Source organism: Taudactylus pleione, unplaced genomic scaffold (assembly GCF_031769625.1).
Source record: "Taudactylus pleione unplaced genomic scaffold, aTauple2 ptg000025l, whole genome shotgun sequence".
NCBI lineage: Eukaryota > Metazoa > Chordata > Amphibia > Anura > Myobatrachidae > Taudactylus > Taudactylus pleione.
The window spans coordinates 9,510,194-9,531,821 of record NW_028284427.1 but is presented as its reverse complement, the minus strand read 5'-3'; positions in this window follow the sequence as shown (position 1 = coordinate 9,531,821).

Genomic DNA, 21,628 nt, shown 5'->3' with positions numbered 1-21,628 from the left:
TATAGCACATTACAGGCTATACTGATAGGCACGCGGGCGGGAGAGCACATTACAGGCTATACTGATAGGCATGTGGGCGGGAGAACACATTACAGGCTATACTGATGGGCAAGTGGGCCGAAGAGCACATTAGGCTATACTGATGGTGAGTGGGAGGTGAGATCACATTATAGGCTATACTGATGGTAAGTGGGAGGTGAGATCACATTCTAGGCTATACTAATGAGGGGAGTGGCAGCACAATACAGGCTATATTGATGGGGTGGTTGCGAACGCTTTGCAGGCTGTTCTAATGGTAGGTGATAGCACATTATAAGCTATACTGATGGTGAATGGTAGGTGAGAGCACATATTACATGCTATACTGATGGGGGTGAGAGCACATTACAGGCTATACTGATGGGGGTGAGAGCACATTACAGGGTATACTGATGGTGAATTTGAGGTGAGAGCACATTACAGGCTTTATTGATGGGGTGGTTGAGAATGCATTACATGCTATACTGAGGGGGCGGCTGAGAGCAAATTACAGCCTATACTGATGAGGAGTGAGGTGTGAGAGCACATTATAGGCTATGTATACTGATGGGCAGGTGGGCACATTACAGGCTATGCTGAGGGGGCAGATAAGAGCACATTACAGGTTATACTGATGGGCAAGTGGGTGGAGAGCACATTACAGGCTATACTGATGGGCAAGTGGGCCTAAGAGCACATTAGGCTATACTGATGGTGAGTGGGAAGTGAGATCACGTTACAGGCTATACTGATGGTGAGTGGGAGGTGAGATCACATTATAGGCTATACTAATGAGGGGGGTGACAGCACAATACAGGCTATATTGATGGGAGAGGCTACAGCACTTTGCAGGCTATACATAAAGATGGGGGTCAGTGGCGTATCTATAATGGGTGCAGTGTGTTCTGGGCACAGGGTCCAGGGGGGCCTCGCACCGCACTCACTGTACCCATATTTTTTTAAACTTACCTGTCCAAGGTCCCATGTTGCGTGTTGCTGCTGCTCAGAACACCGGAAAAAGGGTCACTGCGGCCATTTTTCCGGCGTTCTGCGCATGCGCAGTACACTCCGGGCACACTCTAGTGCCCGGAGTCTACTAATGCTCCAGTGGCTGGCCAGCCGCGTCAGTCGGCTGCCAGCCACCAGGGAGAGAGGAGGGGGCCCCGCACGAGGAGTGCACACGGGCTCACTCCTCTCTTAAAACGCCCCTGATGGTGGGGCACACTTCAGGCTGCACTGATGGAGGGGTGACAGTGTTTTCTCTTGCACCAGGTGCTATCAGCGCATATTGCACCAACCCTATCCTCGTTGCATATGCTCACCTCTGAATTAGGGGTGTGCACCGGCCACTTTTCGTGTTTTGTGTTTTGGTTTTGGATCTGGATCTTTCTTCGTGTTTTGGATCTGGATTGGTTTTGCCAAAACCACCCTTCCGTGTTTTGGGTTCTGGGTTTTGGATCTGTATTTTTTTGAAAAAAAGCATAAAAAAAGCTAAAATCACAGAATTTGTAGGTTTTTCTGTTCCTATGCTATTATTAACCTCAATAACCTTAATTTCCACTCATTTCCAGTCTATTCTGAACACCTCACACCTCACAATAGTGTTATTATGTCCAAAAGGTTGCACCGAGTTAGCTGGATGACTATGCTAAGCGACACGAGTGGGCGGCACAAACACGTGACCCATCTAGGCATGATACTGCAGTGGCAGACAGGATGGCAGTTTGAAAAACGAGGCCCCAAACTGTACATAATGCAAAGAAAAAAAGAGGTGCAAGATGGAATTGTCCTTGGGCCCTCCCACCCACCCTTATATTGTATAAACAGGACATGCACACTTTAACAAACCAATCATTTCAGCGCCAGGGTCTGCCACACAACTGTGGCTGAAATGATTGGTTCGTTTGGGCCCCCACAAAACAAGCTGGCAATTAATCTGTCCCTGCACAAACTGGCTCTACGGAGGCAAGATGTCATCCTCATCCTCCTCATCCACCGATTTCTCACCCTCTTCAGTGTGTACATCCTCATCCTCACAAAGTATTAACTCGTCCCCACTTGAATCCACCACCACAGGTCCCTCTGTACGTTCTGGAGGCTGGTCTCCCTGGAAGAGCTGATAATTCATTTTGATGAACATCATCTTCTCCACATTCTGTGGAAGCAACCTCCTACGCCTTTCGCTGACAAGGTTCCCGGCTGCACTAAACACTCTTTCGGAGTACACACTGGAGGGGGGGCAACTCAGGTAAAATAGAGCCAGTTTGTACAGCAGCCTCCAAATTGCCTCTTTTTCCTGCCAGTACAGGTATGGACTGTCTGACATGCCTACGTGGATGCTGTCACCGATGTAATCCTCCACCATTCTGTCAATGGTGACAGTATCATATGCAGTGACAGTAGACATGTCAGAAATTGTTGCCAGGTCCTTCAGTCCGGACCAGATGTCCAAACTTGGTCCTGCCTGCCCTGCATCACCGCCAGCGGGTTGCTTAGGATACCTAAGTTTTTTCCTGGCAGCCCCAGTTGCGGGAGAAAATGAAGAAGGAGCTGTTGACGTGTCACGTTCCGCTTCAGCTGACAGTGTGTTCACCAGCAGGTCTTTGCACCTCTGCAGGCTTGTGTCGGCCGGAAAGAGAGACACCACATAGGCTTTAAACCTAGGATCGAGCACGGTGGCCAAAATGTAGTGGTCTGATTTCAACAGATTGACCACCCTGGAATCCTGGCAAAGCGAATGAAGGGCTTCATCCACAAGTCCCACATGCCGAGCGGAATCGCTCCGTCTTAGCTACTCCTTCACTTTCTCCAGCTGCTTCTGCAAAAGCCTGATGAGGGGAATGACCTGACTCAAGCTGGCAGTGTCTGAACTGACTTCACGTGTGGCAAGTTCGAAGGGCAGGAGAACCTTGCACAACACGGAAATCATTCTCCACTGCGCTTGAGTCAGGTGCATACCCCCTCCTTTGCCTATGTCATAGGTGGATGTATAGGCTTGTATGGCCTTTTGCTGCTCCTCCATCCTCTGAAGCATATAGAGGGTTGAGTTCCACCGCGTCACAACCTCTTGCTTCAGGTGATGGCGGGGCAGGTTCAAGAGTGTTTACTGGCGCTCCAGTCTTCGGCACGCAGTCGCTGAATGGCGAAAGTGGCCAGAAATTTTTCGGGCCACCCAAAGCGTCTCCTGCACACCCCTGTCGCTTTTCTGAAAATTCTGCACCACCAAGTTTATTGTGTGAGCAAAACATGGGACGTGCTGGAATTTGCCCAGATGTAATGCCCGCACAATATTGGTGGCGTTGTCAGATATCACAAATCCCCAGGAGAGTCTAAGTGGGGTAAGCCACTGGGCGATGATTTCCCTCAGTTTCTCTAAGAGGTTGTCAGCGGTGTGCCTCTTACTGAAACCGGTGATACACAGCGTAGCCTGCCTTGGAACGAACTGGCGTTTCTGAGATGCTGCTACTGGTGACGCTGCTGCTGTTGCTGCGTAAGGTGATACATCTACCCAGTGGGCTGTCACAGTCATATAGTCCTTAGTCTGCCCTGTTCCACTTGTCCACATGTCCGTGGTTAAGTGGACATTGTGTACAACGGCATTTTTCAGGACACTGAGGACACTTTTTCTGACGTTTCTGTACAGTCTCGGTATCGCCTGCCTAGTGAAGTGGAATCTAGACGGGATTTGGAACCGGGGACACACTACCTCCATCAATTGTCTAAATCCCACTGCACTAATGGCGGATACCGGACGCACATCTAACACCAACATAGCAGTCAAGGCCTCAGTTATACGTTTTGCTTCAGGATGACTGCTGTCGTACTTCATCCTCCTCGCTAAGGACTGTTGGAGGGTCAATTGTTTAGTAAAAGTAGTGGTGTTCCTACTTCCTCTCTGGGATGATGAACGACTCCCAGCAGCAGCAACAGCAGCAGCGGCAGCAGTAGGCGTAGCAATGCAGGATCCTCCGGAGGAATCCCGGATAGGAGAGTAAGTCATGCCAGTGACATGGCCTGCAGGACTACTTCCGATCCTGACTAAGGAGGAAATTGACGAGGAGGGAGTTGACGGTGTGGTTTGCAGGCGCTTGGATACAACAGGACAACGGGATTTAGGTGTCCTTGGACTGCTTACGGTCTTAGCCAAAGTTTCTGAACTTGACAGTAACTTTTTATGAACGCGCTGCAGGTGCCGTATAAGGGAGGATGTTCCTAGGTGGTTAACGTCCCTACCCCTACTTATTTCACCTTTACATATGGTAGATATGGCAAGACAGTTGTTGTCCGGATTTGGATAGAAATATTGCCAGACCAAAGAGGTGGAATGTTTGGTCTTCTGCCCAGGCATGACCGTGATGGGCTTTTTCATCCCACGGACAACAACTGTCTCCCCCGGAGCCTGATTTAAACAAACTACATCACCATCAGAATCCTCCTCGCCAACTTCCTCCTCAGCGCCAGCTACACCAGTATCCTCATCCTGTTGTACTTCAACAGTGACATCTTCAATTGGCATATCAGCAAGTGGACTGTGGGTGCTCCTTTCAGCACTTGCAGGGGGCATGCAAATGGTGGAAAGAGCCACCTCTTCCCCTCCAGTGCTGGGAAGGTCAGGCATCGCAACCACCACCACACTTGGACTCTCCTTGGGGATTTGTGATATCTTCTTAGAAAGCACAGTTCTTCGCTGTGCTTTTGCCAGCTTAAATCTTTTGATTTTTTTAGTGGGAGGAGGGCTTCCATCGTCATGTGAAGCTGAACCACTAGTCATGAACATACTAGGGATCGACCTTAGCTGTTCCTTGCCACTCCGTGTCGTAAATGGCATATTGGCAAGTTTACGTTTCTCTTCAGCTGATTTAAATGTTTTTTTCAAGGTCATTTTCCTGAACTTTGTCATTTGGGATTGTATGTGCCCTCTATTATGAAATTGGGCATCGGCCTTGGCAGACAACGTTGATGGCATGTTATCGTCTATGTCATGACTAGTGGCAGCAGCTTCAGCACTAGGAGGAAGTGGTTCTTGATCTTTCTCTAATTTATTTTTATCGGAGAAAGTTTGGTCCTCCATTTATGTTATATCGATTTGATATATACGTGCGGCTAAACACAGAAAATATTTTTTTATTTTTGCTGGAGAGTAGTGCACTTTGTGGGTTACACCAGCCTTTAAGAAATGAGACAGCCGGCTCTTTACTTATGGGACACAGGCGCACGCTTGGCGCAGCTCCTTTGTTGATGCACGTGCGGCTACTGCGCACACAATTCACAAACACAGAAAATAATTTTTTTTTTGGTTTGGACTGGAGTGTACTTTGGGGGTTACAGCACCCTTTAACGGTCAAGCCAGCCGGCCCTTTACTTATGACACAGGCGCACGCTTGGCACTACTTTGTTGATGCACGTGCGGCTACTGCGCACACAATTCACAAACACAGAAAATAATTTTTTTTTTGGTTTGGACTGTAGAGTACTTTGGGGGTTACAGCACCCTTTAACGGTCAAGCCAGCCGGCCCTTTACTTATGACACAGGCGCACGCTTGGCACTACTTTGTTGATGCACGTGCGGCTACTGCGCACACAATTCACAAACACAGAAAATAATTTTTTTTTTGGTTTGGACTGGAATGTACTTTGGGGGTTACAGCACCCTTTAACGGTCAAGCCAGCCGGCTCTTTACTTATGACACAGGCGCACGCTTGGCACTACTTTGTTGATGCACGTGCGGCTACTGCGCACACAATTCACAAACACAGAAAATAATTTTTTTTTTGGTTTGGACTGGAGTGTACTTTGGAGGTTACAGCACCCTTTAACGGTCAAGCCAGCCAGCCCTTTACTTATGACACAGGCGCACGCTTGGCACTACTTTGTTGATGCACGTGCGGCTACTGTGCACACAATTCACAAACACAGAAAATCATTTTTTTTTTGGTTTGGACTGGAGTGTACTTTGGGGGTTACAGCACCCTTTAACGGTCAAGCCAGCCGGCCCTTTACTTATGACACAGGCGCACGCTTGGCACTCCTTTGTTGATGCACGTGCGGCTACTGCGCACACAATTCACAAACACAGAAAATAATTTTTTTTTTTGGTTTGGACTGGAGTGTACTTTGGGGGTTACAGCACCCTTTAACGGTCAAGCCAGCCGGCCCTTTACTTATGACACAGGCGCACGCTTGGCACTACTTTGTTGATGCACGTGCGGCTACTGCGCACACAATTCACAAACACAGAAAATAATTTTTTTTTTGGTTTGTACTGGAGTGTACTTTGGAGGTTACAGCACCCTTTAACGGTCAAGCCAGCCGGACCTTTACTTATGACACAGGCGCACGCTTGGCACTACTTTGTTGATGCACGTGCGGCTACTGCGCACACAATTCACAAACACAGAAAATAATTTTTTTTTTGGTTTGGACTGGAGTGTACTTTGGGGGTTACAGCACCCTTTAACGGTCAAGCCAGCCGGCCCTTTACTTATGACACAGGCGCACGCTTGGCACTACTTTGTTGATGCACGTGCGGCTACTGCGCACACAATTCACAAACAGAAAATAATTTTTTTTTTGGTTTGGACTGGAGTGTACTTTGGGGGTTACAGCACCCTTTAACGGTCAAGCCAGCCGGCCCTTTACTTATGACACAGGCGCACGCTTGGCACTACTTTGTTGATGCACGTGCGGCTACTGCGCACACAATTCACAAACACAGAAAATAATTTTTTTTTTGGTTTGGACTGAAGTGTACTTTGGGGGTTACAGCACCCTTTAACGGTCAAGCCAGGCGGCCCTTTACTTATGACACAGGCGCACGCTTGGCACTACTTTGTTGATGCACGTGCGGCTACTGCGCACACAATTCACAAACACAAAAAAAATATTATTTTTTTAGCACTTGGGGGGAGCACCCCTGATGGACAGAGCACCCCCTGGACAACACTACAGCACCCCTTTAGGACTGGGACACTGCACAAAACTTTGGAGTGGACACAGCCCCTATGGACAACTGACTGCACAACACAGTCCAGCCAGCCCCTATGGACTTTGAAGTAGTGGACACAGCCCCTATTAACAACAGCAGCACAGCACAGCACAACACAGCCAGCCCCTATGGACTTTGAAGTAGTGGACAACAGCAGCACAGCGCAGCACAGCACAGCACAACACAACACTACTCTGCACTACACTACACTACACTACACAGCCCAGCCAGCCGTAACTCCCACCCTCCCTCTTCACTGTCAACAGCCGAGTGAGAAAATGGCGTCGACGCGGGTACCTTATATAGGATCCAAAACCTGCGAGACTCAGAAGGCGGGAAGATGACGTTTTGCCTCGATTTCAGATCCGAGTCAGGCGGGAAAAGTCGAGCCTGACTCGGATCGGACTCGGATCGGGGGGGCTCGGGGGGTTTCGGATTTCAGAAATCCGAACCCGCTCACCCCTAATCTGAATAGTCACAATTTTCTTAACATGCCCACGACACACAGGATATATTAATTTACACACAATTTTGGACGCAAAAAATTATGCGGGCATCCTGATCATTTTTCAAATGCCTTGGCTATGCGCGCTCCCAATTGCTGCGGTATTCAATTTTTACAAATGGTCACAAGTTTTTTTGCTCCCAAAACCCGAGGGGGAGAATTTTTTTTTTAAATCAGCATCTTGCCCAGGATTACCAACAACACAGCCCTGCTCCCCGCCACCCATCACCTCTCCTCACCTCCTGCAGACATAGTGTTTCTGCATGTGTAACGGGTCATTTAAGTAATGATGAATAGGCTCCACAGACACCAGCAGCACCCCACACAGCAACAAGCAGCACCCCACACAGCCACAAGTAACACATACACAGCAACAAGCAGCACCCCACACAGCCACAAGTAACACATACACAGCAACAAGCAGCACCCCTCACAGCCACAAGTAGCACATACACAGCAACAAGCAGCACCCCTCACAGCCACAAGTAGCACATACACAGCAACAAGCAGCACCCCACACACAGCCACAAGTAACACATACACAGCAACAAGCAGCTCCCCACACAGCCACAAGTAGCACATACACAGCAACAAGCAGCACCCCTCACAGCCACAAGTAGCACATACACAGCAACAAGCAGCACCCCACACAGCCACAAGTAGCACATACACAGCAACAAGCAGCACCCCACACAGCCACAAGTAGCACATACACAGCAACAAGCAGCACCCCTCACAGCCACAAGTAGCACATACACAGCAACAAGCAGCACCCCACACAGCCACAAGTAACACATACACAGCAACAAGCAGCTCCCCACACAGCCACAAGTAACACATACACAGCAACAAGCAGCACCCCACACAGCCACAAGTAGCACATACACAGCAATAAGCAGCACCCCTCACAGCCACAAGTAGCACATACACAGCAACAAGCAGCACCCCACACAGCCACAAGTAGCACATACACAGTAACAAGCAGCACCCCTCACAGCCACAAGTAACACATACACAGCAACAAGCAGCACCCCACACAGCCACAAGTAACACATACACAGCAACAAGCAGCACCCCACACAGCCACAAGTAACACATACACAGCAACAAGCAGCACCCCACACAGCCACAAGTAGCACATACACAGCAACAAGCAGCACCCCTCACAGCCACAAGTAGCACATACACAGACACCAGCAGCACCCCTCACAGCCACAAGTAGCACATACACAGACACCAACAGCACCCCTCACAGCCACAAGTAGCACATACACAGACACCAGCAGCACCCCTCACAGCCACAAGTAGCACATACACAGACACCAGCAGCACCCCTCACAGCCACAAGTAGCACATACACAGACACCAGCAGCACCCCTCACAGCCACAAGTAGCACATACACAGACACCAGCAGCACCCCTCACAGCCACAAGTAGCACATACACAGACACCAGCAGCACCCCTCACAGCCACAAGTAGCACATACACAGACACCAGCAGCACCCCTCACAGCCACAAGTAGCACATACACAGACACCAGCAGCACCCCTCACAGCCACAAGTAGCACATACACAGACACCAGCAGCACCCCACACAGCCACAAGTAGCACATACACAGACACCAGCAGCACCCCTCACAGCCACAAGTAGCACATACACAGACACCAGCAGCTCCCCACACAGCCACAAGTAGCACATACACAGACACCAGCAGCACCCCTCACAGCCACAAGTAGCACATACACAGACACCAGCAGCACCCCACACAGCCACAAGTAGCACATACACAGACATCAACAGCACCCCTCACAGCCACAAGTAGCACATACACAGACAACAGCAGCACCCCTCACAGCCACAAGTAGCACATACACAGACACCAGCAGCACCCCTCACAGCCACAAGTAGCACATACACAGACACCAGCAGCACCCCTCACAGCCACAAGTAGCACATACACAGACACCAGCAGCACCCCTCACAGCCACAAGTAGCACATACACAGACACCAGCAGCACCCCTCACAGCCACAAGTAGCACATACACAGACACCAGCAGCACCCCTCACAGCCACAAGTAGCACATACACAGACACCAGCAGCATACAGTACTTGCTAGAGTCCTGGGTGCTCAGGAAGAAGACAGATTTAAGCTGCATACACACGTAAAGATTTTCTGTACAACCATCCAACTAGTTGATTGGTTGGAATGAAAATCTGGTAACGTATGGGAGTAAATGATGATCAGCAATTTGCTCCTAAATGCCAGAAAACAGATGAAAATGGTCGGTCAGACAAGTTTGTTAAATGTTTGGTCTAAACAATTTGTTCAAGCAACAGTTTTTGTCCATTTTCCGGCATTTGGGCGCAAATTGTTGATTGTCATCTGCTTTCATACCTTACCAGGTTTTCATTCCAACCAATCAACTAGTTGGATGGTTGGACAGAAAATCTTTACATATGTACCCAGCTTAAGACTGCAGCCTGTCTGGGTGGCGGAGGTAATAATGGGAATTGGAATGGAAGCCCGGCTCCCGCATGGCCGGCAGTTCGATTCCCGGCAGCGGCAGCCAGACAGATCAGCAGAGCCTGGCAGTGGAAGCCCGACAGTGCTGGAAATCCCAATCATCACTAAGGTAAGTATAAACTAACCTAACCCCCTAACCCTAGCCCTCTTTAGGGGTGCCTAACCCTAACCTCCCCCCCCAAGTGCCTAACCCTAATCCCCCCTCTAATTGCCTAACCCTAACCCCACCCTTTCCCCGGTGCCTAATCCTAACCTCCCCGCAGGGGTGCCAAACCCTAACCCCCCCTTCCCCTAGCCTAACCTTAACCCTTCCGGGGGGGTGCCTAACCCTAATTCCCCCCCTTGTGCCCTAAACCTACCCCTCCCCCCGCGGCTGTCCGCACGCGGCACCCGGCATCCCTTCGATCAGGATGTCGAGCGCCGGTCTCCCGGCATAGGGAAGCCGGCTGTCGGTACCAAGGTAGCCGGTTTCCCGACTGCATACCTAATTATGGACTAATTAAACTACTTGCAAACTTCCTATTGTTAACTAGTCAGTAGGGGTGCCCAATGGCTTCTTGTGCCGCGGGGGAAAAAAAAACTCTCACCCAATAGAATACCGAAAACCTTACACCTGCGGGAAAATCTCTTGGGCAATTGAATATGCCCCTTAGCCTACACGTGAACACCCTGTTACATCCACTCAGCTATGAATGAAGATGCAGCTGAGATGTGCATGACTTTGAACCACCCCTAGTTGCTCACAGTTGTGTATTCTCTGTTCAGATGCATTAACAGTGTAAAAATAACAAGATCCATCAACAAAATGAACTTACAAGCAACTGTGAATCAGCCCCATAGCGAGCAAGGGTGACAGCTATGTGATGCCATGAAGGGAGGGGGGCATTAAGGCTTTGGGGGGCCCAGGGCACTTAATAGAGGGAACCCCTATGGTCTAAAAAAGAGGTTCCCAAACTCCATCATTACAATCCAGATTTTTTAATGATATCCATGCTTGAGTCCAGATGGTTTAATCAAATTGACTGAGGTACTAATTAAGTCACCTATGCTCAAGCATGGATCTCCTTAAAGCAATATAAAACAAATTGGCTGCACAGTCTAGTCAATTAATAACAATAAAAAAACACTTATTGACATTTCTCAAAAAATAGATCACAGTACATATTCAATTAACCATATCCAGCAGTCTATCGCAGCAGCATCGGCTGTCCAGCTATACAATAATGAAATTTGCAATCTAAAAATATAAAATATAAAAAAAAAAATAAACACACAAGGAAAAAAATTAAAGAATAAATAATGGTGAAAATTTTCAAATTAGCTGTATAGCTAAATTATTGTAGTCCTGGAACGATATCACTAATGTTCACTTGTGGATGGCAAAGTGAATAAATAGTGGATAATCAATGTTATCTTCTTGGATAAGTGCCGTGATTGTCACAATAAAATTTCACTGGCGTTGAGCTGCTTACATATCTTTCTTCAGTCTATAGGGCACTGTAATATGCACAACAGGTATATGTATTATTCCCCGTGTCTGCGAGAGGTGAGTGTCACTAGACGGTGTGGAATATAAAGAAATCCGGCTGGAATCCAATGCTCCCTCTCGAGTGAACTTTACCGGGTGCACCACGGTCAGTATCTGTGGGACATCCGTAAGCTCTGCAGTTAGAGCAGTGGAAGATCGTGCTTAGAACGTGCTTAGATTAGAGGATCCGTCCCTTGTCCATAAGCCGCATGTCCAGCTAAATGCATGCCGTAACTAGTATTGGAGTGCCTGGGATATATGTGTCGCTCTAGCAGTCCCAGTCAGTGACGACGGTAATTCGGCACAGAGCGTCCAGGTGGTGATAGGTTCCAGTTAGCACAGAACTCAACGCGTTTCCGTGCTCCTAAGCACCTTCGTCTGGAGTAAAATGTATCCACCATTGTAGGAGTCTTTTTAAAACACACCTTTAATCATCCACAGATGTGTCTAATCAGCTACATTTGTAGCCATTCCTCCCTTAGAAACCAAAGTTAGGCTTGTATAGTTTTTTGTGGTATCTATACAGGTGAAAGATTACCTCACATTGGTATAACATTTATGTACTAATCTCATATCAACAAAGGTCATGAATTCGGCATAGTTAATATAAAACAAATTGGCTGCTCAGTCTAGTCAATGGATCTCCTTAAAACCTGGACTGTAATGGTGGAATATGGGAACCTCTAGTCTAAAATGACAGACAGAACCCATGAGTCAAATGGAGGAGCAAGTGTCGGATGTGAATAATTCTGCAGTTGCACATAAGTGTCTGTTCTCTTTGTCTGCATGCACAGTACAAATTTGCACATTTTAAATGATGAACACATTCCTACTCTACATCATTAGTGTTCATTACTCCAAACAAATTGTTTGAAGAACTCAGGGTGGCTTTCAGATGTTTCCTATTTTATTTTAATGTATCCCAGCCCCCCTGGTGAGCTGAATGATAACAATACCACATTTCTGTCCTGTTGTGTAACAGAGCTGTCCATCCATGAGATAAGCTGTCAGTGATACATCAGTCAGTATTCAGTATATAAGAAGAGTTTAATTTCATTTTATTCACCCAGCAAACCAAATGAGTCCAGTGTTACACTGCAGGAAGATTCCTAAGGTGCCCATATATGGTGCGATTTGTATACGATGCGATCTCCCTTGAAATTCTTTATGATTTGTGCCAACAAATGTTATGATTGCACAAACGAGTATATGAATAGATGTGTCTTAAAATGATTGCAAATCATTTACGATATATCGTATGCAGCAAACAGCCTCACGATGTATCTGTTGGAATCTCAATAAGGGAGGTCTTATCTAGGGGGTATAAAAGGCAGCATCCATTTTAGATCTGGGCAGACTCTGCTCTGTGACTAGTGAGGCTTGGTTTATACCCTGCTGAATGCTGTACATTGCTATAGTGCTTTACTTTGTTTTGGGTTTGCCTTTAACAAAGTGTGTTCTATACTACATTCTGTGGTGATGCATTCCTATCGTTATAAGCTTCTGATAGGATATGGCTATTTGAAGCTCAAAGGTGATGGAGCTGAGGAGAGGAAGAGGATGAGGTTGTACTGTGCATGCAGACAAAGAGAACAGACACTTATGTGCAACTGCAGAATTATTCACATCCGACACTTGCTCCTCCATTTGACTCATGGGTTGAGGCTGGACCAAGGAGTGGCTGATGAGGAAGGAGACCCGCTACCATATGCCACTGTTGATGGAGATTAGGGAGAACAACCAGGACGATTACCGCAACTACGTGTATGGATGATGCTAGCTTCCAAGAGCTGCTGCATCTGGTGACCCCCTATATCCAGATGCAGGACATCAGCATGAGGAGGTACCTGGCTACAGGAAGATCCTTTGAAGACCTGAAGTTTGGGACCCTTATTTACCCCCAGGCTTTGGGGTGCTTCATCCCAGACAACTGTGATGCCATTGTCAATGTCCTGAAGTTCCACTACTTTAAGGTGAGTAAAAACACTACACTTTGTTTATTTTTATTTTGGAAAAAATCAACCAACATGGCTGTAAATATCAATTTACGTATTTTTACTTAAAAGCAAAACCAACATGGCTACTTTTTAATGTTTACCAATACCAACATGGTTTTAAATGTATAAAAACTGCTATATCAACAAGTTTTATCCCTTCCAATAGCTATGCAGCAGCATGGTATATGGTGTGTCAGATGATGGATTGAATAGGCCAAGAAGCACATGGCGCAAGTCCAGATTGAGGCCCCGGCATTCCCCAATGTGTTCTTGCACAATGCATTTAGTGACCCTGTCCAATCCGCGTCATCCGCACCATATACCATGCAGTAGCTACTGGGAGAGAAAAAACTTGTTGATATTTAAAATTTACTATAATTTAAAAAATAAAAAAATTGGGGTGGCTCATCATCCTCTGCCAACATGGCTGTGTACAGAACCTCAGAGGATGTGGAGGGGTTGGTAGGTTCGGGAGTAAGGTAAGTGGGATGGGGTGTAGTGTGGAATGGGGTTGGCCCCGGTTGAGTGGCCTGGTAGCTTGGTGGCGGGTAGGAATGGGATGAGGATAACCCGTAGTGTGGCTGCACTGTTGTCAGAGGCAGAGGCTCATCGGTCAGCCTTGTTGTGGTGCCCAGCTCCTTCAATCTCCCCGGATCACTGTCTTGTAGATGATAATCTGGGCATGGATTTGTTGACATTTATCAATTTCCTAGAGACTACTGGCTATATGAGGGCCCAGGTGGTTGAAAATATCCTGGGGCTTTTGTAGGGCCTGCTCAACTTGTTTACGGAGCAGATCTGGCTGCACCTGGGTCTTGTGCTGATACTTACGCTGTCTTGAGAGTAAATTTGGCCTTGCTCTCGCTTCGGGTGGCCATTTGCGGACTAGTGGTGAAGTAAAGATCTGATGTTGTAGACTGTTGGAGGAGTGAGAGAAAAGATTAATGTTAATAACATGTTTTATAAAATGTTTCATTTCTTTCTTTATTCCTGCTGAGGAATTTGAACTTGGTGGAATTTCCCCAACTGTGGTGGAGCCATTGATGGCAAACATATCCGCATTAACCCACCTGCATGCAGCGTATCCTTTAATTACAATTCTAAGTTTTTTTTTTAGTATAGTGCTCATGGCAGTGGTAAATGCAAATTACGAGTTTATTTTTGTTGATGTGGGCAAAAATGGCCGTGCTTCTGATGAAGGGTCATTTAAAACCCTCTTCTATGAGAGACTTAGCACCAACCATTTGAATTTGCCAACTACAGCGGCAATGAAGCATGGCCTAAACTATGTTTTTGTTGCTGACAAGTTGTTTGCTCTCCATGAACACTTGCTAAAGCCATATGCGCAAACGGGCCTTACTAAAGAAAAGCACATCTTCAATTGTGGTCTATCCAGGGCACGGAGGATAGTGGAAAACGCCTTTGGCATTCTCTGCAACCTGTTCAGAATTTTCCATATGACTATAAATCTTTGTGTGGACAAAATAGATTCAGTCATCTTGGCCTGCTGTGTCCTCCAAAATTTCCTATGCAAAACTTCATCTATACAACAGAGGACAGTAGACTGCGCGGGCTAAACAGGTCAGGGAACAATACCTGGCCAACTTTAATGGAGTGGGGCAGGGGCGTAACTATACCTACAGGGGCCCCATAGCAAATATTTTTATTGGCCCCCCTCTCAGCCCGCGGCCCCCAATCTCGTCCCGCTCTTGCCCCCCCCCCGGTCTGAGGCCCCCCCGCCAGTGGCGCAACTTCATCCCAGGTGCCCGGAGGCAAGATAAATGTTGGTGCCTCCCCCCCAAACTAAAATGTACCACCCCCCAGCACCTATGCCAGCCCCAGCTGCCGCCGCCCCCTTATGCAGTTCCTTTTATTTAATGTAGTGCTCCCCAGTAATGGTCCCCCTATGCAGTACATCCAGTAGTGAGCCCCCTGTAGTTGCCCCCAGTAGTGAGGCCCCTTGTAGTTGCCCCCAGTAGTGAGGCCCCTGTAGTTGCCCCCAGTAGTGAGGCCCCTGTAGTTACCCCCAGTAGTAGGCCCCTGTAGTTGCCCCCAGTAGTAGGCCCCTGTAGTTACCCCCAGTAGTGAGCCCCTGTAGTTACCCCCAGTAGTGAGGCCCCTGTAGTTGCCCCCAGTAGTAGGCCCCTGTAGTTGCCCCCAGTAGTAGGCCCCTGTTGTTGCCCCCAGTAGTGAGCCCCTGTAGTTACCCCCAGTAGTGAGCCCCTGTAGTTACCCCCAGTAGTGAGCCCCTGTAGTTACCCCCAGTAGTGAGGCCCCTGTAGTTACCCCCAGTAGTAGGCCCCTGTTGTTGCCCCCTGTAGTTACCCCCAGTAGTGAGCCCCTGTAGTTACCCCCAGTAGTGAGGCCCCTGTAGTTACCCCAGTAGTAGGCCCCTGTAGTTACCCCCAGTAGTGAGCCCCTGTAGTTGCCCCCAGTAGTAGGCCCTTGTAGTTGCCCCCAGTAGTGAGCCCCTGTAGTTGCCCCCGGTAGTGAGCCCCTGTAGTTGCCCCCGGTAGTAGGCCCCTGTAGTTGCCCCCAGTAGTGATGACCCCCACCGCGCGCGCGCACACACACAAAAAAACAAAACAAACACTTACCTTATCCCCCATCCAGTGCTGCTGCCATCCATCCGTGGCGTCCGCTCCTCGGCACTATGGGAGTGACGTCATTACGTCACTCCCATAGTGCACTGCGGGACCCGGAAGACGGAGTGAGCTCCGTCCTCCGGCTACCGCCAGGAGGAGAGGAGCCGGGCGCCCGCTGGTGACACACTCAGCGGGCGCCCGGCAAATGGAGGGTGCAGGGGTGCGACAGCACCCCTTGCACCCTCCGTAGTTACGCCAATGGAGGTGGAGCGCCGATCAGCGGCGCTCCTTCTCCATGCAGCTCCCGGAGCAGGTAAGTGCAGTAGAGGGGTTTGAGGAGGGTCGGAGGGAAGGGCAGCGGACAGAGGCCTGGCACCGTAGGTGCAGGGGGAAGGCCGGGCCCCGGGTTGGTCCGGGCCCCATAGCAGCCGCACCCCCTGCACCCACGGTAGTTACGCCACTGGAGTGGGGGCAATACCATGGCAGGAGACCAGTATCGGCTAATGTTATATGATAATTGTGGACTAGTGAACTTTTAAAAAACATTTGGCATGGGGTGTACTAGGGAGCTCATTCCTAAGGAACGCCTGCGTTTATGCAGCCACCCCCCCTACCCACCCACAAAATGGGGCGAGCTGTCAATCAACATCGACAGCTGCCCAGTCTTGTTGCGACTGAACTTCAGTTGGTTAGCAGGGCTCGTACACGCCGGACCAACATCAAGCCACTTGCGAGCGCACAGCGCGCTTGCGGGCGGCCCTGAATCAGCTCCTATGTCTGTACTTACCACATCCAAAGAGGATGGTTGTTCTGTTTCAGTGGGGTCCTCTTGCTGCTCCTCAGAGACACTCTCGATGGGAGGCAATCGGGAAGCCGACTGCCTAAATACCGGCAGCCGGCTTCCCGACTGTCTTATCCCGGCATGGGTGAAATGCCGGGTGTCTAGATGTAGACGCCCGCAATTCCCCGATGCCGGGAGACCGGCGCCCGGCATCACGATCGTAGTGATGCCGGGCGCCACGAGCGGACAGCCGCGGGGGGGAGGGTTAGGTTTAGGGCTCCCGGGGGGACTTAGGGTTAGGCAGCCCCCCGGGAGGGTTAGGGTTAGGCTAGGGGGAGGGAGGATTAGGGTTAGGCAGCGGGGAAGGGGGTCGTTAGGGTTAGGCACTTAGAGGGGGAATTAGGGTTAGGCACTTGGGGGGGAAGTTAGGGTTAGACACCCCTAAGGAGGGTTAGGGTTAGGGGGGTTAGGTTAGGTTAGTGGATACTTACCTATCCACGATCGGGATTTCCAGCGTTGTCGGGCTTCTGCTGCATCGCACTCTGCTCCTGTCGGGCTGCCGCTGACATACCAATTTCATACCAATTCCCTCTCGACCATGAGCACTTGTGAAGCACTCTGGATTTTAGCTTTCACCCACTTCGGGGTGAGAATCTGATTGGTTGCTATGGGCAACATCACTTTTAAAACTCTCTTCTAAAAACTCTCACTTTAGTAAATTTACCCCTATGAGTGCAGGGTGTGGGGTTTGGGCCCTCATGTGCACAGCATACTCTGCACCAGTTATAGATACGCCCATGTTTGTAAAGTGATATCATAGGCCCTCATTCAGACTTGTACGCTAATTCTGCAGCTGTTGTGTATGTGTACAATGCTGCTATGCAAAAATATGCAAATGTCGCATCCACCAGGAGACGCCCACCTGCGGCCGTGCAAATCCAAGCATCTTCCTAAAATGGTGCAGCATCTGCGTACAAAGACGCAGCATCAGTCGCAGATCATTTGATTTTCGCACTTCTGAGTAAGCCTACTGTCCCACAGGATGGCCATGGGAACTGAGATTCCCGAGCTGTGGGCCTGATTTAGAGCCGCTTGCTCTGACAGAGTGCTCGCTCTGAATCAGGGCCAGGCTTTTTTTTTTGGAGTGGCCTCTTGGCCGCTCGCATAGCTGTGGGTGCATACCCACAGCTATAGCGAGTGGCCATGATGATGGTCGCGATGGTCAAGACCATCGTGACCATCTGGCTTGCGACGAGACCCTTGTGGTAGGGCTCGTTCATCGCAAGCCCCAGAGAGCTTTCGGCTCTAACAGAAAGCTGCCCCCAAATGGCAAGCGTTTCCTCGGGAACGCCTCCGTTTGGGCAGCCACCCCCACCGGCCTGCCCACCAAAGGGGACGAGCTGTCACTCAACATTGACAGCTCGCCCCTTTGGTGCGAGACCCGAAGCGAAGGATTGCCCGTCGCTGGCCTGGTCTCGCGCATGCACACGACGGAGCCAGCTCCGTCTTGTGTATGCACTGTGGGCCACCATTGTCCCAGTTGCGAGCACTCAGCACTTGCGACCAGGTCTGAATCAGGCCCTGTATATCTTGTGTATGGGATTGCAGTTGGAGGATTTCCCACGACTCCGAAATGGTGTGGACATGCCTGCGTTCTTTACCACTACTCCCCATTACCTTCTCCAACCACTCCCTATGTACCACTCAGTGGTGAAAAATGTATATAACACAGAGTAGGGATGGACATCGGAATCTGATGTTTACTAAACATCAATGTTTTTGTTCCGATGGTAGTGTTTGCCACCATAGAATGGTAATCATTTAATGGTGTTCCGATGGTGACTTATCTTATTATAATTCCTGATAGCTATGCCTTACCTGGCTCCTGTGTCTGCATCAGGGCATCTTCATGGGTTCTCTCACTCTGTCTGCCTCAGATGTAACCCTGCTCAGTCCCTGACTCCTTCCCCTCTCTAGGCTGCTACTAGGTAACAGGGCACACTACTAGCTCTGACTTTCTCAGAGAACCAATCAGAGTGCAGTCCTCGCCCCTGCAGCATAAGTCATTCACACAACACAGAAACAGTCAGCTGCTGTGGCTGCGCTACACTCAGCACTGTGAGCTGTGACACAGCAGAGCAGTGACAGTGTCTCTCCTGCTGGCTGCCTGGCCATAACACATTGAACCTCAGCAGCCTTTCCAACTGTTCCGGACATGATGTAGCCGGACTGTATGTATGTATATGTAACCTCACTCCAGTCCCTGCAGCACAGTGTGGCAATGCTACACTACAGTGAGTACACACACAGTATGTATGTTGCTCCAGGTCCCACCCCCAGTTGTGCCTCCAATCCCGTCCTCTGCCAGCTTTGCTGCAAATTAGTTTTTGCGCATGTGCAAATCGTATTCTAAATAGTTTTTACCATCTAATTCTTTTGACGCAATGGTTAGTTACCATCACATCAAAAGTTTCAAAGGTGGAAGCCCAGTCATCATTTGATGGTGGAATTCCAATGTCCATCCCTAACACAGAGGTTCCCAAACTTGGTCCTCAAGGCACCCTAACGGTCCAGGTTTTAAGGATAACAATGCTTGGACACAGGTGATTTAATTAGTACCACAGTCTTTTGATTTAACAATATGTGCTCAACCATGAATATCCTTAAAACCTGGACTCTTAGGATGCCATGAGGACGGGGTTTTGGAATCTCTGATACTTTGACAAGGAAGATGGGCCCCCCACAGCTCTGAGCCCTTTAGCAGCTGCACCCCTTGCACCTGTGCTAGTTACGCCCATGGCATAGTGGTGTATATCTCTGAATCAGGCCCATAGTTATTTACCAACAGTAAAAAACAAATTTTACTTTGTCCAGCAAAAACTCTATGTACATGGTTTTCTGCATGCAGATCTGTTTGTACAAATCACTTGTGCTGCAGTCACATATTGTAGTATTTTGTTCTGGGAGGTGATGCCAGATTATGGTACTACTTATGGTATAAATCACAGCAGTGCATGAATTGTGATCATGTGGATATATGTAAATAAAAGATTTAATTGCTATTTAAGGAAATCATACATTTCTCAGGAGTGAATTTCAATGGACTTATATTTTTGCATGTGTGCACACAAAATAAGTGCATTGCGCTAAAATAATCTGATAATCATGTGTTTTGTAAGATGACTGATATCAGAGGGGTATTCTTGTATTTAATTCTCAGCGTTAATTCAAATCCAGTATCTCCACTTATAGTATCAGCCTGGAAAGATGTCAGAACACAATCTTGAGCTGATGTTAAATCTTAAGATTAAACTTTTTGATACTTGAGAAATTAGCACAGTTCACCGTCCCCATAGAGATCTATAGGGACATTGCTAAGATACGGTAAATGTGTTAGCTTCAGTGAATCTGAGATTTGTCCGGCGTTTAGCTCTTGATAAATATGAAGAAGCGATGAGTACGCCTTTTTCCAGCGAAGACTACACTTTTTGCTGGAATTTGGCTCTGCACTGCTTTGCTTTGGACCATGGTCCAGAAGGGTTCTTACCACTTGATCCAATTGCTGAATGGCCTGGGCTTGTGTGTGTGCTTCAAAATAGTCCTAAATCAGAACTGTGACAGAGCAGGAAGATTGATCTATGTTTTGCCAGCATTAAACTGTATCTCTTGAAATAGAAGCAATATACTTGACTTTCCTGTACTGTATGTTATTAAAAGAAATTACACTACAAAAACATAAATATAAAGTGGCCACACATTTCATGATTTTCTTGCCCATACCTATAAAGAACCAGTGGTCTAGGCTTGTATATTATGGTTTAATGATAATAAGTAATTCCTTATTATCGGCCTGTTAATATGTTGACTTAGCTGTGACAACGATAAGCATAACAATGAACAGGCTCAATGAATGTCCATTCTAAAACCAATTTAATTAAAAGAGTGATCTTTACTTAAATACTACTCATGAATGACTATAAGCAGAGCAATGTTTACTGTTCCTGTTGACAATGTCTTATCTCAGTCTGGGTCTACTCTTTCTAGTGTTAAATAATAAGTTCTAGATTCCTTGAATGTGGGTGGTTTGAGCCATAGTACAAACTTTAATTTCCCATTGTAGTGCTTGCCAATAGGAAGTTTAATCAACCATATGTGTGTCTTTTTAATACAAGGGGAAAAAAACAAGTCAAATGCAACCCATGGGATACAGATAATGTGATTGAAAATTTCAGACCACATGGAAGCAATAAACAAATCTATCTATCTATCTACAGATGTATCTGTTTATACTGTGGCTAAAGTCACGACAAATAACCCCTCTTGGCGCGCCAAATCCTGTGAGTGATTCGGCCGCATTAAGCATATACATTGCTCAAAATGTACGTCTTATTTACATAAAAAACAACTGGTATCGACAATATTGCATTGCTAGCCTACACTGACCACTGGGTTGTGGAATAATTGCACATCTGTGTGTGACTAAGTCTGAATATGTGTAAAGAGGGATCAGATACAACCAGCTGTGGCCAATCCTCACACAACTTTGTACTTTGGTTATACCAATTCCTGTGCTGTTAAAGTCGCAGCCTATCATCTCTAGTAAACTGAGTGGCTTTTCACTGTATCTGCAATGTGACTAAAATACTGTCTGTCTGTCTGTCTGTCTATCTTATAATATATCCCAGTCCTCCCCCAACCA